Below are 16,490 nucleotides of genomic sequence, written 5' to 3' on the forward strand. Positions count from 1 at the left end.
TGTTAAAGGTAGAATGGTCAGGCCCTTCCTAGAGAAGATCTGAATTTCATGCACGCAATGACTGGCCTGCCATATGCAACATTTGAGGAACAAGGAGAACATGGAGAGCGAGGGCTTTATTCCAAGCTTTCTGCAAATAAACCTTGCTTCAGAAACAGAAACAGCTCTGTGCTTGTAATTATTTGGTAAGAAAAAAATAGCCAATCTTTCACAGTGAATACTATTCATAGGAAACATTTTGATGAGAGCTATTAGTATTGTGGAAMTCTAAGGAAAAGCAGAAGGTGCAGAGCAGTGAGGGAGCTTCACACTGCAAGAATTCAGTAGACGTGTAAAAGGAAAACAAGCACAATTTTCTACCTCTCACTTCTGTCTACATCTTCTGTTCACTCTAAGAGACTACAAGAGACTGGCCACTTCTTATTGATGAAATGAACTTTCTCTCTCTCTCTCTCTCTCTCTCTCTCTCTCTCTCTCTCTCTCTCTCCTCTCTCCTCTCTCCTCTCTCCTCTCTCCTCTCTCTCTCTCTCTCTCTCTCTCTCTTTTGGCCTGGACTTGTTTGGTAGTTTATGTCCTTTTCTTGTTTGTTTGTTGTTTGCTTATTTCCTCTCCCTTATCTTTACTTTAGCCATAATGCAGACAATCCTCTGTGCTATGTGATCAGCCTTCAAATTTTGGTGACTGCAGCAGATATATTCCTTTTCAGGAGTAATTATCAGAGCAACTGCTTTCAAATCCAAGCTTCCTGTGCAATGTAATTATTCCTATTTAAATAAAGGACTCCAGCAGTGCTACTCAGCAGCACCTCTCTATACAAAGCAAGGGTTGTTTCCTCTCAACCCAGCTTTCTTTCTGCTCTTCTCAGAAAATTACTCAGCRTCAAACATTAGTCAGTCAAAGGGGCTAAAATCAATGATCATTTTATATTCAATTGAATTCTTATTTTTTTAATATCACGATGAAAGTACTTTATTTTACTTTCCTACATCACAAATGCTTCAGAAAGAGCTCTCGCCTTTATTTCTTTTAGCTGTATTTCTTCTCCTTTATTTCTTAGCTGCTTCTTTCCAGCTGAATCTGGCTTCAAGCTCCAGGAGTCTACACACTTCAGCCAATTTGCAATATAACCAATAAAATGAGCTTGGTATGAAATCTGGTATTTGTAGAACTTGGATTCAGTCTGCTCAGTGATGGAAACATGTTTCAAAAGGAATTTTATCTAGAAATGTTATGTAGAAATGTTGCAGCATTGTAATGTCAGGAGCTCGCATTAATCAGGCTGATGTTCGTTGAGCCAATTAGAAATTGTGGAGGGACTTCTTAGTAATGAGCTCTGCAGCAGCTAGTCTTTGCAGGGATTAAAAMTATATTACTGTCTCTGCATGTGCAGCTGAAAGGAGTAAACTTAGCCTTAGTTACTTRAAAAGAGTTATGCTAACATGTGCATTTGCAAAGACTGTGCATGTGCTCGTGCTCTGCAGTAGCAACAAGGTTGCTGCTCTGCAGTGAAAGTGTCCCAGCTGTCCAGGATGGAAGAGAGCATCGAATCTTTTCAAATGTAATGAGTTTTTTCAGGATCTCAAGATGTTTTCTCTCTGTGACAATCAGCACATGGATAGCCAGATTGGCTATAAACAAACTGTGGAAGATCTCAATTATCTAAATAAAATAAAGTATCTTATCCCACTAGCTAATTCACTGGATTTACTCCGGGAACTTCCTACAGGTTCCTAACAGCACTGAAGGCAACAGAAGGGCTCCAGAAGCAAAAACTTTGCTTCTCAGAGGCACAGCCCAGGGGATATATTTTTATCCTGACTAGCTTGGCATAGCCCTGTGGCAAAAAACAGAGCAGGAGAGCCCTGGAAGAGCTGTGGGAGGGCTCAGGTGGACACAGGGAGGAGACTGTGGGAGCAACCAGAAGATGCGCTGATGGTGGCCCCTTGGTGGGGCTTGATGGTGAGCAGAGGAGGCTCAGACTGTGCTCAGGCAAAAGAGTATTTTGGAAAAGTAAGCAAGAGGAGCAAACACTAGAGGGAAGTGCTGCTGCCCAGTCCGGAATATGAGAATTCATCTGTGTACATCTATTCCCGTGCCCTTGCCTGCCCACGCTGCTTGCTGGCCCTCTTTGATTTCRCATGACCAGTGCAGCCTGATCTCCCTCCCTCCAATCATTCAAACCTCCCAGCGTGAAGAACAGTGGGTTCAGGGAACAGAAAGATGTCGATGGTACTTGTGTGCATTGAATTTCACAGCACTTCCAACTCGGGACTTGTGTGGCAATTTTAGCATATGCTGCTGCTGTGATAATGGGCCTGGGCCCTCAGTCCTGGGTCTGCAAAGTACAATTAAGTTGCAAATTCCTCGGAGCCCTGCTGCTTCACAGCTCTGTAGAAACAAGGTCGACATATGCACTGCCCACATAGCTGGTTCTTGCTTAACTGAGGGAATACAGAAATAAATCAGAACAAAAATCTTAGAGCTACTTTTTTTATCAAAAACAACATGATTTTTCTTACAACGCTCAATAATTGGGAGTGCTTGCAGTGAACAGTGACGTGAAGTGCTCTTGCTGCAGTTAGGTTGCAGGAAGCTCTTCTCATTGTTACAGTTTCATGGTCTACTTAAATGAACTTGCGTCAGAGCCTTGGTGTATTTAACTGCTACAGTCATAAAGGCCTCAAACACTATCCTGTACAGTGTTCATGAGTGAAATAACAACTTTGTTCAAATAAAACCCCAAGGTCCTCTCCCCTTTGGCATCAGCAATAGCAGGACCACTGTAAGAAGCTAGAGGTATGAAGAAGGAAAGTGTGGGGCTTCCACAATAAGTAAATCCTACACCTTCTCATTGCATGGATTTCTTCTGAAAAATCTTCATTGGCTCCAAGAGCTGGCTGGACTTGGAGCCATGTAATTCTGCCATATTTCTTCGAAAAACACTGGGGAATTGGAGCACACAGAAAAGAAACGTAGATACCTCTATTCCTACCATGCTTGAAAGACTCACTTGCAGAAGATCTGTGGGAACAGGTAGGTTTTACAGAGCTTGTTCAGCCAGCTGCATGGTGAGGAAGCCTACTGAGCTGCAGCCCCTTAAGCAGCCAGAGGCTATTTTTAGACCAGTAAATTAAGGAGGCCAGGGACCTCAGAAAGTAGCTGACACTAGACAGCGACAAAAGTTGGAGGCAGCTCGAGTGAGACAGGCACAACCRCACCGCGTCTGGCTGCTGCTGTGCGCTCTGCGTGGGTTGCTCCATCGGTTGTGGTGACGGCAGAAGAGTTGCTCAAGCTCCTGCACCTTCAGGAAAGTGAGACTAGGTCTTTGTGGAATTTGTCTTGAATAATGAGGCTTATGCAGTTTCTTTACAGTATCACCTTGGTTCCTGTATTAAAAAAATCCTTGTTGCAGCCTGTGCTGCTGCTTCATGATAAGGTTTCTGGACACCTGCCTCTTCCTTCTCTCTCTGGGGTTTCCTCAGCCTTTTCTCATTGTATTTCCTTGTATTTCCTAAATCCTCTGCCTTAGGCCTTAAGCTTTCAAGTGCCACACTAACAAGCCAAGTCCTCGCTCCACAAGTCTGTCCTCCTGCAGACATGCTTGGTTTGGGTTTGCTTTTTAAGTATTAGGAATAGCCCAAGACCCCGTTAGAGCATTTGTATCCATTTAGGTGTGAACTTTGCATTTGTTTTGATGAAATGAAAATAGCTGGTGGTCTATGAGTAGAGCCACCTGCAGCTATGCCTGTTCATACAGTAAATCTATCAAGCCTGCCTCACAGAGGAATTGCTTCGTACTGCAGTTCTGCTGCTGGGAGCTTTCCTGGCAGCTTACAAACTGCTGCTGCTTTCTTTTGAATAAAGCTCAAACTGGCACCTTTTGCCTCACCTTCCCCTCCCTCTGGGCCCCCCTCCCAAGGTCTAGGTTTGTCACTACCTCTTTTATCTAAGAAAAAAAAAAAAGAATCTCATTGCACAGGCATTTACCTTCCAAACAGTTTATCTGGGCTGATTGAACATCCAACTTTGTGTCCAGCTGAGACAACAGCCCATCTGCACATGGGCACCCATGGGTGGAGCTGGTGGGGACGCGTGACTCCACGTGTTTTGCCCTCACATATCTTGAAATCAGGTTGAAGCATCTGTGCAGGTGTCAGGTAAGTGCTCCAGCACTGCAGGAACAGTATCTCACCTTCTCACTTTCAGCTCTGCRGGACAATGACGTTATTGCTGCTGTTCCTCTTTTCTCTGCCTATTTCAGTGTCCCAAAATAGKATAGTCCTGGCAAACATTTGGCTTGGAGGAAAAAATTCTTACCTGCTAGTCATCTGCTGGCAGCAGGGTTTGTCCCTTCCTCTAGACTCAGAACTTGAAGGCTTGGCTTTGGCCTCTTTTGGCTACAAAGTAATGCTGTTTTTAGTATGGCAGCACAGAGACAGCCTCTCTCTTCATCATAGTATCCATCCGTAAGAGGAAAATGGTAACACTCAAAACAGTATCTGTTTTGCCTGTGTGTTTTGAGCTGACATGCAGAGCAGCTCAAGGCTGCCTCCCTCTCTCACTGGCTTCATGTGATGCTGCTTAAATCAAGGAGTGACACATAAGCATGGAGCCAGGATTGGACCAAAAGCATTATTTATTTTGACCTCGTCAGGTTAAAGGCTCTGGTGTTTATACAGTAGTCCCACAAATCCCAGAGGTCATCTCCTCAGGTCACATAAACCAATGCAGCTTTAAGATATTGGAGTTTACGCCAATTTATAGCAGCTGAGGCTCTGGCTGAAAGTTCTCAAGGCCATGGAAAATACTGCAGCTAAGACTATTCTTGGTCTTCTATTTCCTTTACATGGTGCTAAATAGATGTTTCTTTCTCTAATCAAATGAGTCTGTAGAACAGTATATCAGCATCAGAGAGATAATCCATTTCTTGGGCACTGACTAAAACGGGAAAAKAAAGGAAATAAGAATGCAAAGAGAGTTGTAAATAGTCTGTTTAACCAAAGTAGGCTTCTTTTTCTCTCTTTGAAAATGGATTTTTTGGGGGGCCTTAACTGTATTATCATCATTTTCTTCTGGACCTCTATCTAATTTAAAACAATATTATTTCCTGTTCAAATAGGCAAGAATAAGCCACTTTATAAAAATGCGCAATCATGACGGGGTTTAAACATAACACAGTGGGGTCTGAACCTGCATACATGTGCGTGCAGGCCCCTCCCCCCGCATAGAATACACTTATATGTATACCAAACAAAAACACTTAAGTGAAACATGCATATTGAATTACCACTTTTTAGAATATGACACAAGTCTTTTCCAATATGCTTCAAATGATTTCAAAATAATTTTGAAGTAAGTACATCTAAAAGTTTACTATAAGCACATTTTATTAAAAGTTAGTCATGACTTAGACATGTGATGGCTGATTTTTACAATTAAGAGRTCATTTCACAGCCAAAGTGACCAGTAAATTTTCCTGCTCAGATCACCCTCTGTTTAAAGAAAAACATGATAAGATGTCTGATAGAAGTGTATTTTTCTAAAATAGACATAGGTCATGTCAGCACAGCAGTTAAAAATGTAACCGCAGCTAACATTCATACACACCCAACTCACCTTTAAACTAGATAGCTCCAGTAGTGATGGAGCATARCCCTGTTAGGAGCGTGGGTAAATGCATTTATCACTCCCACCAGACACCCATGCTGGGCTGCATCACTATGATTCCCAAATCAACTATTGTGCAGTTGGCCATGATACAAACTGCAGACATGCATTCACCGTAGCGGAGATATATGTACAGCGCTGTTCTGGATATATCACTTTCCTACATATAACATATTTATTCATAGTTGATTTGGAGCCACTATTGTCTTGTTTTCTTTTCATCACATATTAAACTGCAGCTATTTCTTGTTGTAAAGAATTCTTTTGGAAACCTACATGGTTATTTTCTGGGTTTTGTTCCAAACAACTTTTAAACTACTTTGGGGACACAAATTCCCTGTTGCTTTACCTTGGAGACTGTAGTCTAAAAGATATAGGACATTTTTCAAGCACCTAGAAGACTTAGGAGCTCAAGAACTAATTTCAAAAGTGATCTAGGTACTAAGAGGCTGAGTCTGACCAAGTATTTCAGGAGACCCTCATCAAGGCTGTGTGGCAAGGAATATTTCTTACCCTGTGCTAAAACACAATATCCCAGCTCAAATTTACGTTGATTTACTAGCATCTCTCATCTTGCAGTAAGTCTAATTTGCTGCATGATATACGCATGGTAAAGTCTCTCTGGACCATCCCTTCCCAAGAGTCTTCTCTTSGCAGTTACATATTTTCTAGGCCATCTACCACCCAGCTGAAAAGAATGAGAATGGCCAGTTAAAATACTTCTTAAATTTGTAAGAATGACTGATAAAATACAATGGATCAACTTAGCAGCATTTAACAGATACTCTAGTAGACCTGCTTATCCAGCCTGCAGATTTTCCCGTGTCTTTGGGTACACTGTATCCCACAGGGGTGAGGACCTTGCTAACACACATTGAGCCAGACTGCAGGGCCACGTGGAGGTAGCTGTGGGAATCCTGACTCAGGAGAGCCACGTTCACATGGAGCTGGACCTGAGCTAACAAGCTTCCTACATTAGCCCGTAGCTACATGGCTCTGGGCCCTTTAACCAAATGGTCTGAGCACAAGGAGGTGTCTAAATACCATGGTACGGGGTCTTCTTGTTCTGGACAGGTCTCCCATGGTGCCAGCCATTCATAGGTCTCCGGGGTCTGTATTTACAGAGCAGACTTGCATTTTTATCTGAAGAGAGAAGTAAACAAGAAATTATAGACTTTTTCAGGATTTTCTTTTAATTGTGTGGCTACAATTCAGAAACTCCCATGCTTTACTTATAACCAAACAGTAGCTTTGATGAAAGAGTAAATTTGACAACACAGTGATGCAAACCTTAGGAAGTACCCRGAAGTTTGAAAACATTGTATGGCCATCTACATTATGAATTAACCTTTTTTATTAAACAAAGGCAGCAATTAGCTTTCACTATTGGCTGCCTGGATTGGATGTGGCTGTTGAGGTGAATTATGKGTCCACCCATGAAAGAGCTGAGTCATCACAATCTTTACCTGAATGGGACATTTTTGAGGAAATTCTTGATCAATGGTGCAATGATACCTAAACACAGAGCATGCTCTTGCAGACATGAGCCCCTTTGAAAAATACACCACTTCTTAGAAAATGAGATAGAGCAGTGCAAATTATGCTACTAATTACTATCTTGAGTTAAATGAGTAGTTACGGTATCCATGCTAGCTAGCTCAGGTCTCTGTACTCTGCAYTGCCCTAACTTTTGTGGTTAGAGAGCAGATACCTCTAGGTTATATGCAATACTCCTTGCATCTGAACTTGCTAAAATGTGGTTTCTTATGTAATAACAGTAAAGGTAATATGTATTTATTGTAGTTGAACCTAATCCAGCAACTGGTCACTGGTTAGTGTATTATATGAAATACAGAATGCTTATTAGATCTGAGGATGATATAAAGCTGAGAAGGAACTGCAACTGTGTTGGAGGGCAAAATTAGAATTCAAAATGGTCTTTATAGAGAGAATAAAGTAGTATGAAAAATACGATGCAATCCAGTGAAGACAAGTGAAGGGCACTCCACTTAGGTAAGAATGACCAGCTTCACAAAATCAGGATGAGATACAATTGGCTCAGTAAAAGTTCTTCCTAAAGAAATCTGGTGGGTTGGTGGGTGAGCTTAACTGCAGACGACAAGCTGAACATGAACAACTCTGCCTTGGTTTATTGTTTAAAAAAAAAGAAAAAAAAAAGAAAGAAAGAAAGAAAAAAGAAAAAAGTTCCAGTTTATATTAGTATGTACATATTGGAGCCTCCTAGAAGATAAATGATTCCTTCCTACTTAGCTCTGGTAAGGCCTAAACTGAGGTTCTGTGTCCAATTCAGGATGCCATGCTTCAGGAAAAAGGTGGTCTAGTCAGAAGTGGTCTAGTCAAAACAACCCCAGAGAAGACCAGCAAATTTGGTCAGAGGTCTAGACAGTATTGCTTATGAGGAAAAACTGAGTGATAAGGTATTTGTTATCCTGGAATAGACTGAGGGAAATGTTCCTAAAAGCATGCTGAATTTGATACTTCATGCTGCCATGTGGCAGCTCCACCAGTTGAGGTGTGCAGGAATAGGTTGTATAGACACCAGTCTGCACCAACCCCAACATATTCAGACTGCCTCAGAGTGGAGCAGTGAAACATACGATCACTTGAAATCCACTCATTAGCCTATTTGACTGTGGTGCTAAAGAAATTCCAGTACATTTCAGTASCAAATGCTCATTGTAGTAACCTTGACATTTCTGAAGCAGATGCTTGAGTGTTGTCCTTCTACAGGGACAAGGGCAAGCCCCTTCATAGGTGACTTCAGGACCCAAGAGCTTTCCCGAGCAGTAAATGCTTATAGATTCGGGACATCAGGATGTGATACAACCAAAGAGTTTACAAATGCTTAAGTTCTAATCAAAGCCTTTTTCCTTGTACCAAAGGGTAAAATGTAGCACAAACATAAACGCAGTAAGAATTTGAAAACAGAATAATGTCAGTTTCCTTTCAAACAGCTCCTCAAACTGTAGCGATAACCTTCAGACACTGACCAAAAGAGGAGGAACAATGGTGTGTTGGAGCCCCACGGCTCTGCATCAAATGGGAGAGGAAGCACTGGGGGATGATATGGCGAGWAGTTAGGGGGAACAGTAGGACTTCTGTCCTCTACTGTCCCTGTCAAAGCTAACGTATCATGGGGGTACGGCCTTGGTGAAGATGACTCATGAGGACACTACATTAAAAAGAGAAGGAAGCCAAGAGAGGACATGAGGAAGAGATGTTTACAGCAAGGTGAACAACCAAGTAGAGAGACACGACAAACAAAGCAACCTAGAGATAATCTTCATTGCACTCGTGTATCAAACTCTTCAGTAAATACAAAAGAATATGTATTTTTTTCTTTCATTGCGGAGTAACTGGACAAGAGATCCAAGTGTGAGAACAGCATTGTCTTGGAAGCTGAAAGGAAAAGTAGGAAGAACAGAGCAACTAGCAGACATAACCTGGAGAAGACAACCAAGGATCTGTTTCAGCACATTTATCAGTCATCTAATAAGCCCACTACATTCATCCCAAACCCACTAGGAAATCTTTCTGGAACCTGCCCCAAAACGTCTGATAAAGCTCAGCTCTGTGCAGTGGGACCAGGTCTGTAGGAAAGTTCCTGAATGAGTCAGGAAAATAGTATTCTATGGATTTGTTGGGTGTATTCTAAGTTGCTCTCAAATTATTTTGCAAGAAAWTGCTTGCAATCTAATCATCCTTTACTGGTCTCGAAAAGGAAATCCAAAGAGAGGCTAAGGCATATTCTTGTATGATTTTCATCAAGGAAGTGAACTGTGATTCTTCTTTAAATTAACATGTGCATTTCCCTGTTTGTAGGATAGATTTCCCAGTATAACACAGCTCTAAAAATCTGCTAAAAAGCAGTAGTCACATGGTAGCATTCTCATACAGCACCAAAAAAAAAAGGTATGAGAGCATCRTACCTCATTAACTCAGTTCCTTTTTTCCCCCCTTTGTATGAATCTTCTCTCCATGCTTGGAATGATTACTGAGATAATCACAGCCTCTGTTGCCAAAACTTCCTATTTTATCACAAATTTATGATATTAGGTCTTAAAGCATCCACTACTAGAATCAAATCAAACATAAGACTACTTCTGGCTTCTGTTAAAAAAAAAAAAAAAAAAAAAACTTGACTGTGTAGCAAAAGGAAGCATTAAAGACTAAAAGGCAAATCCAATATTCAGCATTAAGAAACACCCAAAGCCTCATGATTAATAGGCCTTATTCTGTCTGTGAAGGCCAGTAGTTAGCAACTCTTATTTTGATAAAGATCCTACATAAAATCTGGATTCTGAAATATCTAGTTAAAATTTCTGGCTCAACTAATTGGAGGTTCAGTTCAGCAAGTTCCCTGAAGTGGCAACCCTAGAAGAAGGTAGAAGGAGACAGTAACCCTGTACGTGAAGCTAGCCTCCTAGTCCATACCCAAAATGACCTCATCTGTACATATTTACATTTACTGAGGAAGGGAGAGGGGCCCACACTTGGTCTGGGCACATACGTCCATCTATTTSTGGTATGGACACATGGCCAGTTTGCAGACAAATCGGCTGCGGAGTGTTTTTTGGAAGAGACCTGATCTCACTTCCCACAAAGCAATTGCTGYCATTAAAACCTACCTCTCTTCATTGACCTTTCGGGGTCTCATGTTGTTTGCTGTGGATATTCTGCAGAGCAACCAGTTTAACTGCCTATAATAGATGATGTAAATCCAAACATCCAGAACAAATGTGTCTACTCAGACATGCACCAACTGATGYAAATCATGATTTGATAATTCTTGAGAGATGAATGTTAAATACTATCCTGTTTAAGAAAATGCAYGTTAGAAATATATTTGAGAAAAATGTATTTGAAAGCTTATTTTAATTTACACTGTAACTCAAAGCAATCTTATAATTTAATTTCATTCTCAGTATTTTGTTCAAACTAACCAACCATGTAAAAGAAATTGTTTTTTTACCAATAGTACTAGATTTTTATTGACACCTATGAAATCTAATGCCTGTGAAATAYAAGACCTTGATGCTAATTCCCTGGTTGTTAAAAAAGAGGAGTTAAACATTTCCTTTCAAATCTGACTCAGAAAAAATGGCTATGTGACTTCTGATAAGTATTCCAATACTTTAGTACCATAATAAAAACAGACTATCATTATCTTCACTTTCTCTTAAAACTTGATTGATTATTTTTGAACATCCTAAGGAGAAAGAGTCAAATGGAATAATAAATTAGCTGTTCTTAGTTTATTTCACTATTTTTTTTTTTTGTATTTTGAAACTGACTTACTGTTTTGAACCTATATTTGAACAACAGTCATTTAACTTAACTTTACTGGCAGAACAGTATTTCTTAAAACACTTAGATATGCACTGGAAGCTTTTCATTAAAATGAATAACCCCACYAAGGTTTCTTGCTTGCTTTTGTAGGAAATAAAGACAGCTTTGTTGTGAAATATCATAATACATCAGCAGAAGTCCACCAAAACCTCACTAAAACAATAAAAATCAGGTCATAAGCTAAAACAGAATATTTTCACTTGGATTACTTGGTGCTTTGGGGAATGGCTCAATTTTCATTCTTAAGAAGGGCCAGTAGCAATTATTCTTTTTAAATTTAACCAACATCTTCAATTAAATACAACGACCTTATTACGTGACAAGGATTGAGAATTAGTTGCATAAAATAGTTAAAAAATACTAGACCTACCCATCAGTGAGTGATCCCCTTCCTTTAAATAGTTAATTTGTAATGTCAGGAAAGAACATTAATGAGACGATAACAACTGAAAGCTGTGTTGATTTGCAGAGCTACTAAAYTGGTCATCCTGTGGAAACAAACACATGGGACTGAAGCCTGAATGCTCCTTTCTGATTAGAAAATTAAATTGTGGCTGCAAGAAGACTTGGGTATGCCTACTCCTATTCTCTCMATGTCTTTCAAATTGTTTAAAAAACCCTAGGGACGGGAGCACACAATTGAAAGTGACAGTTACAGCAACTTAATGAGTATCTATTGGCAGAGCCACAGTAATTGTGCTCACACTTGTTGTCCTCTCTAGTTGTAAGGTACAATGCATTAATTTAATCTAGTTCTGCTGCAATGTGATCTAGTTTGTTTTACTTCACCAAACAAAACACTCTCTTGGGAAGCAATAGGTGTGGGTTTAAACTGCTTCAAGCTGAGGACGGAGTTAACTCTTGTTCTTGTTTCATGGTCCCTGGCAGCTAACAATTATAAAACAATTACTTGTCTTCGTCTTRATTAGTTTTCTCCAAATTAAGCGAGCTGAAATAGCTCAGCACAGAGCCGGGCAAGTGCCAGCACTGTGAAATCGGACATAAAGGCAGCAGGGCCTGAAGGAGGCCAGCAAGTACCAGCTRCTTGTGCAGCCACGGAGTGCCAAAGCGTAGGAGACGATTTCAGATTTTGCCTCCCTGTCTCTACAGATGCTTAAATGAAGCTACAATCAAGTTAAATTATGGAAAAAAAGATCTGGCCACCCAACACTCCTGCTCAACTGGTGTAAGATCTCCCTGCTCAGCACATTGGACTGCTGGGAATCCAACTCCAGTGCCAARATCTCAGTTTTGCAAAGAATTTCCCAGTGCTTACTTCAGTTTTGTGATTTCCCTTCCCCAAAGCAGGTACCAAAACTAAAGTATAGAAATGAAGATCGCCATCACACCTCAGGTACTGTGCAGGTCTGAACCTCAGCCTCTGTGCACTGTAATTTACCAGTTGTAACGCACACGAGTGCTACGCATGGGCCATTACATAGGCTAGTCAGTATGCTTAGCGAACTGCTAACACCAGCCAATGCAAACATGGATCATTACAATCCACTGCTGCGAATTTTGACTGTGATCCTGCAATAAGGTCTGTGGAGTACTATTTTCTCATGTTTGTACAGACATCTTGACTTCAGGAAGGCTTAAAGCAGAAACAGAAGTTAGCTCACTCAGAGTGCACACCAGCCTTTACTAGCATGAAACAGCAGCGCATCCACTATAGCTGTGAAACTAAGGGTTTGGATTTCCTTAAAACAACAACAACAAAGCCAAAGAACCCAAACTGGCCTGCAACCAACAGAGTTAATTAAACTTAGCTTCCAAAAAAACATGCTTTTAGGATGCAATAAGTTAAATCCTACTCTATGCACTCCGCCAGGCAGGAGACGGCTCTTGCTGTCCCTCATCTTGGTCTTGTGTCATGGAGCCACTGCATGAGCACTGCCAAACATGACAGAGAAGGGCTCAGGTTTTTCTTTCCCCTGGCTGTCCTCTGGAAAGCTGCTGTTTGCATCAACTTAAAGATTTCAAATTTGTACACTTTCACAGTCAGCAAGAAAGGGACGCTGTTACGGCAGGGATGATCACCTAAAAATGTGTTTGCACACTAAGAACAGTGTAAGAAGAGTCACCCATCTTTCACTGTTGTAAGTTTCATCTTGACTTTGATAACAACTTTATAAACAGTTCTAATGAAATAATTAGTTTAGCAAAAAATATGAGATGAAAGACTAAATATAATCTGAATCCTTAACACCTAATACTTAATGCTGGCTACAATTCCAGAAGTACTGTAATTAAAAATKGTTAGAAACAATCTATGCGACGACAGAACTTCATTGCCAGCCTGAACATAAAAACATGATAGTAAGCAAAAACAGGAAATCACTTTTGTTCTAATGATCTGCACTGCAAAAGAGTGCTTGACCACGGAAACAAATATACACTAGAGCAAAGTTTGTAGAGTGGACAGGTTCCTTACTTCACATGTTCTCTTGTGCTTAGATGTCAGAGAACAACCATCAGCTTTCAGAGGAAGGGGGCTATAGACTTGCTCATTTTTCATTTTGCTCTAGTTTAAATCTCGTCAACGATACTGTTGTTATTGCAGTTAGCAAACCTTAGATTTGGAATGAAAGTAATGAGGCGGCCTTGTTCCTCTTTCATACACATGACCTAATGTGTAGCCAGAGGCTACAGTAGCTAGCAAGAAAATTATGCAACCATAAGTTCTTTTCAGCATAAGATAAAATTTACCATTTATTGAGAAACTGCAGCCTATCACAAGACAGTGTGGTTAGCCACAGGCTGCTGAAGTTTGAAATATGATAGTCCAATATAAGACATGAAAGACTTGCAAGTAAGCTCTCTAAATCCTAGGAAGCCAGCAAAACCCAGCTGTATGGCACAGAGGAACTAGATGACTCCTGCTTTGAGAAGCTGCAAAGGATGCCATGCTGGGAAGGAGCCTGTCTGCTGGTCAGATGTGGGCTGAGATATTTCTCTGGACATGCTCTGACCAGTTCGATCTTTTGTGGCAGGAAGTTTCTCTTCCTCTGAAATTCATGTCTCCTTTTTCAACCTTTGGGCAGAGAATAACAAATATATAGGCAACGCACGTAAAAATCTGAGGCCAGAAAAACTGGCAGCATGTACACAGCCCCGTGCTCTCCAATCACCTCACTATATAATTCCACACAATTGATACTGTTTTTGTTTTTAGGGCAGAGGTTCCAGTGCTTATCAGGTGAATTTTCAGTGTTGTTGTCTTCCCCAGATCAATCAAAATCAAGGGTGAAGGACAGAAAAACAGGGTAATGGTACAGCATTTAGTCTCACAAATGAAATGAGTAAGATTGCTAGGAACAAGTCATCCATTTTAGAAAGCCAGCACCTCTTCCAGCTGACCATCCTGCTGCTTGTCATCCTGCATGTTATACATACTGACCCTGTGTATTTAATTTTTGTGTATATTTCTTTAGTGCCTGCACGCATCCCTCCACCAGTTTTACTACTTCTTAAGGGAAAAAATGATTTGCCGCCCATCAGACTCAACTGTTTTATCTATGAAACTGAACATCTGCTGTAAATCTTCTAGTGTGAGCATTCATATTGCCTCACATTGCCTCTTTTCATTTTAATCGACATCCTCATGATTAATCAAGACTCAATAGGCTCTTTTTCTGAGGAGTAACAAACATGAGGAGATTGTTCTAGTCTCAGGATGTGTAAAAGAGATGCCCAATCTCTTCCGCTCAACATGGATCACTAAAACCTATTTTGTATGACTGCACATCTTCCTATTTGAAACACATTTTATAGCCTGCCAGACATTTTTGCTTTGCACTATTCTTACTGGAAGGCAAAAATCTCAGTTGCCTGTCTTTTAGTTTTCTATCTAGACTTATGATCAGTTTAGATACCTGCTCTTTTGTCAATACTGTTCATTAGTTTACTCGCCTATCCCTTGACTATACCCTGCCTTATTTATTATGACAKTCACATCGCTCCTATGTTTTTGGTAGGTTAATTAGACAAATATTCCTAGTGTACTCTTGTAAACAAGCTCTATTCTTTTCCAATAACCATCCTGGCTCTATTTCTGTACAAGTTCCTCTTCGTAGAAACACTTATTAATCCATACATGCAGCATCTTGCATTTTGTACTATTATGTGTTCTTGTGAGCCCACTTCAGCAAGTAATCTTTTCTTGTAGACAGACTAAAGCTAGGGCATCCTACTGAGATAAATTGGTTTTGAAGCCTGCAGCTCAAAAACAAAAGCACAGAGGAAAAGAGACACTCTTAAAGCAGAAGGCCCAAGTAAAACACTAAAAAGTCTGAAGCACAGCACACGGTAAACACTTAACCAAAGCACACAACCAGAGGACAGGCATGTCCCTGAGCCCCAGAAATACATCTGAAAATAAAAGTCAGCRAAGAAACATAACAGGTTGTTTCAGGAGTCAGGTGAGACCAACAGTGAAGATGTGACAGTACAAAGGGAGGAACAGCCCAGAGAAATGCAACCTGAGTGAGCTCCAAGAGCTTTCAATAACAGCAAACTAATGGCTCTGGCTGAAACTAGAGCATTATCTACCACTAATGAAAACAGTCTCCCCCCCAACCATATCCAACCAGTGATATTGAAGGAAAAAAATGATTAAGGAGTCCCACATCACACTAGAAAGACRAGCACTCAAGTGTGAGCGTCTTTCCAAAGCCATAAGGATCCTGTGAGCTATTTATGTCATTACGTTGTTTACATTTGTCACGCACCTYCATTTCAGCCACCGTTTGCTCAGAGCACGTCCCCCCCGGCCCTGAGTGCCTGTCGGGATGCGAAGCGGGGGCAGGCATTCACGAGCAACAGGTGGGTAACTGCGCCCCTCCGAGCGCGCCACCACCGCGACGGCCACGCCGCGTTCAAAGGGGGCAGCTCTCGCTAACCCCGCTCAGCTCTGCCCGCGCTGCGCACGCACAGCCGCGCGAGACGGAGCCCTTGAGGCCCGGCCACAGGCGGCAGCGGCCTGCGCGGGCAGCCTCGCAGCACCGAAACGCCCGCAGGAAGCGGAACGGGGAGCCCGCGCGGGGATTTCCACCCAGGCCTCGCCCGCCCCCACCGGAGGAGCCGCCTCCCGGCCCTGGGGCGACGGCAGCTCCCTCCGCGGCCAGAGGCCGCTCCCGCCGCCACCGCCCTCCCGCCCGCGACCGGCCCGGCCCGGCCGTCGGCGGCCTATGGCTGCCACTTCCGGCCGCGCGACCGCCGGGCACCCGCCCAGCCCCGCTCTCCCCCAGCCCGCGCAGCCATTGGCTCATCCCGCGCTGCGCGTCACGGCTGCGCGGCGGCTGGTTGGCCCCGCGGGGAGCGCGTGGCCCGGAGCTGGCCTGCAGAACGCGTTGGGGGCGGGGGCGGGCCGCTGTCTCCTAGGCGACAGCGCAAGGCGAAGGCCGGGAGGAGACGGGCGGCCGCCGCCGCGGCCCGCGGAGCCGCCGCTGCCG

At 42.2% G+C, this 16,490-nt stretch overlaps 1 long non-coding RNA gene across 1 annotated transcript; it reads right to left on the reverse strand.

The window, feature by feature from the left end:
• Positions 1-1,732: 1,732 nt before the first annotated feature.
• LOC146595291 (uncharacterized) lies at positions 1,733-16,157 on the reverse strand. Its single transcript, XR_014895964.1, has 3 exons — positions 15,768-16,157; positions 6,712-6,810; positions 1,733-4,938 (listed from the first exon to the last, which is right to left on the reverse strand). It is a non-coding gene; the product is annotated as an uncharacterized LOC146595291 (long non-coding RNA).
• Positions 16,158-16,490: the final 333 nt, after the last annotated feature.

Source organism: Rhea americana, unplaced genomic scaffold, assembly GCF_003343005.1.
Source record: "Rhea americana isolate MKP2758 unplaced genomic scaffold, rheAme1 scaffold_23, whole genome shotgun sequence".
Taxonomy (NCBI): domain Eukaryota; kingdom Metazoa; phylum Chordata; class Aves; order Rheiformes; family Rheidae; genus Rhea; species Rhea americana.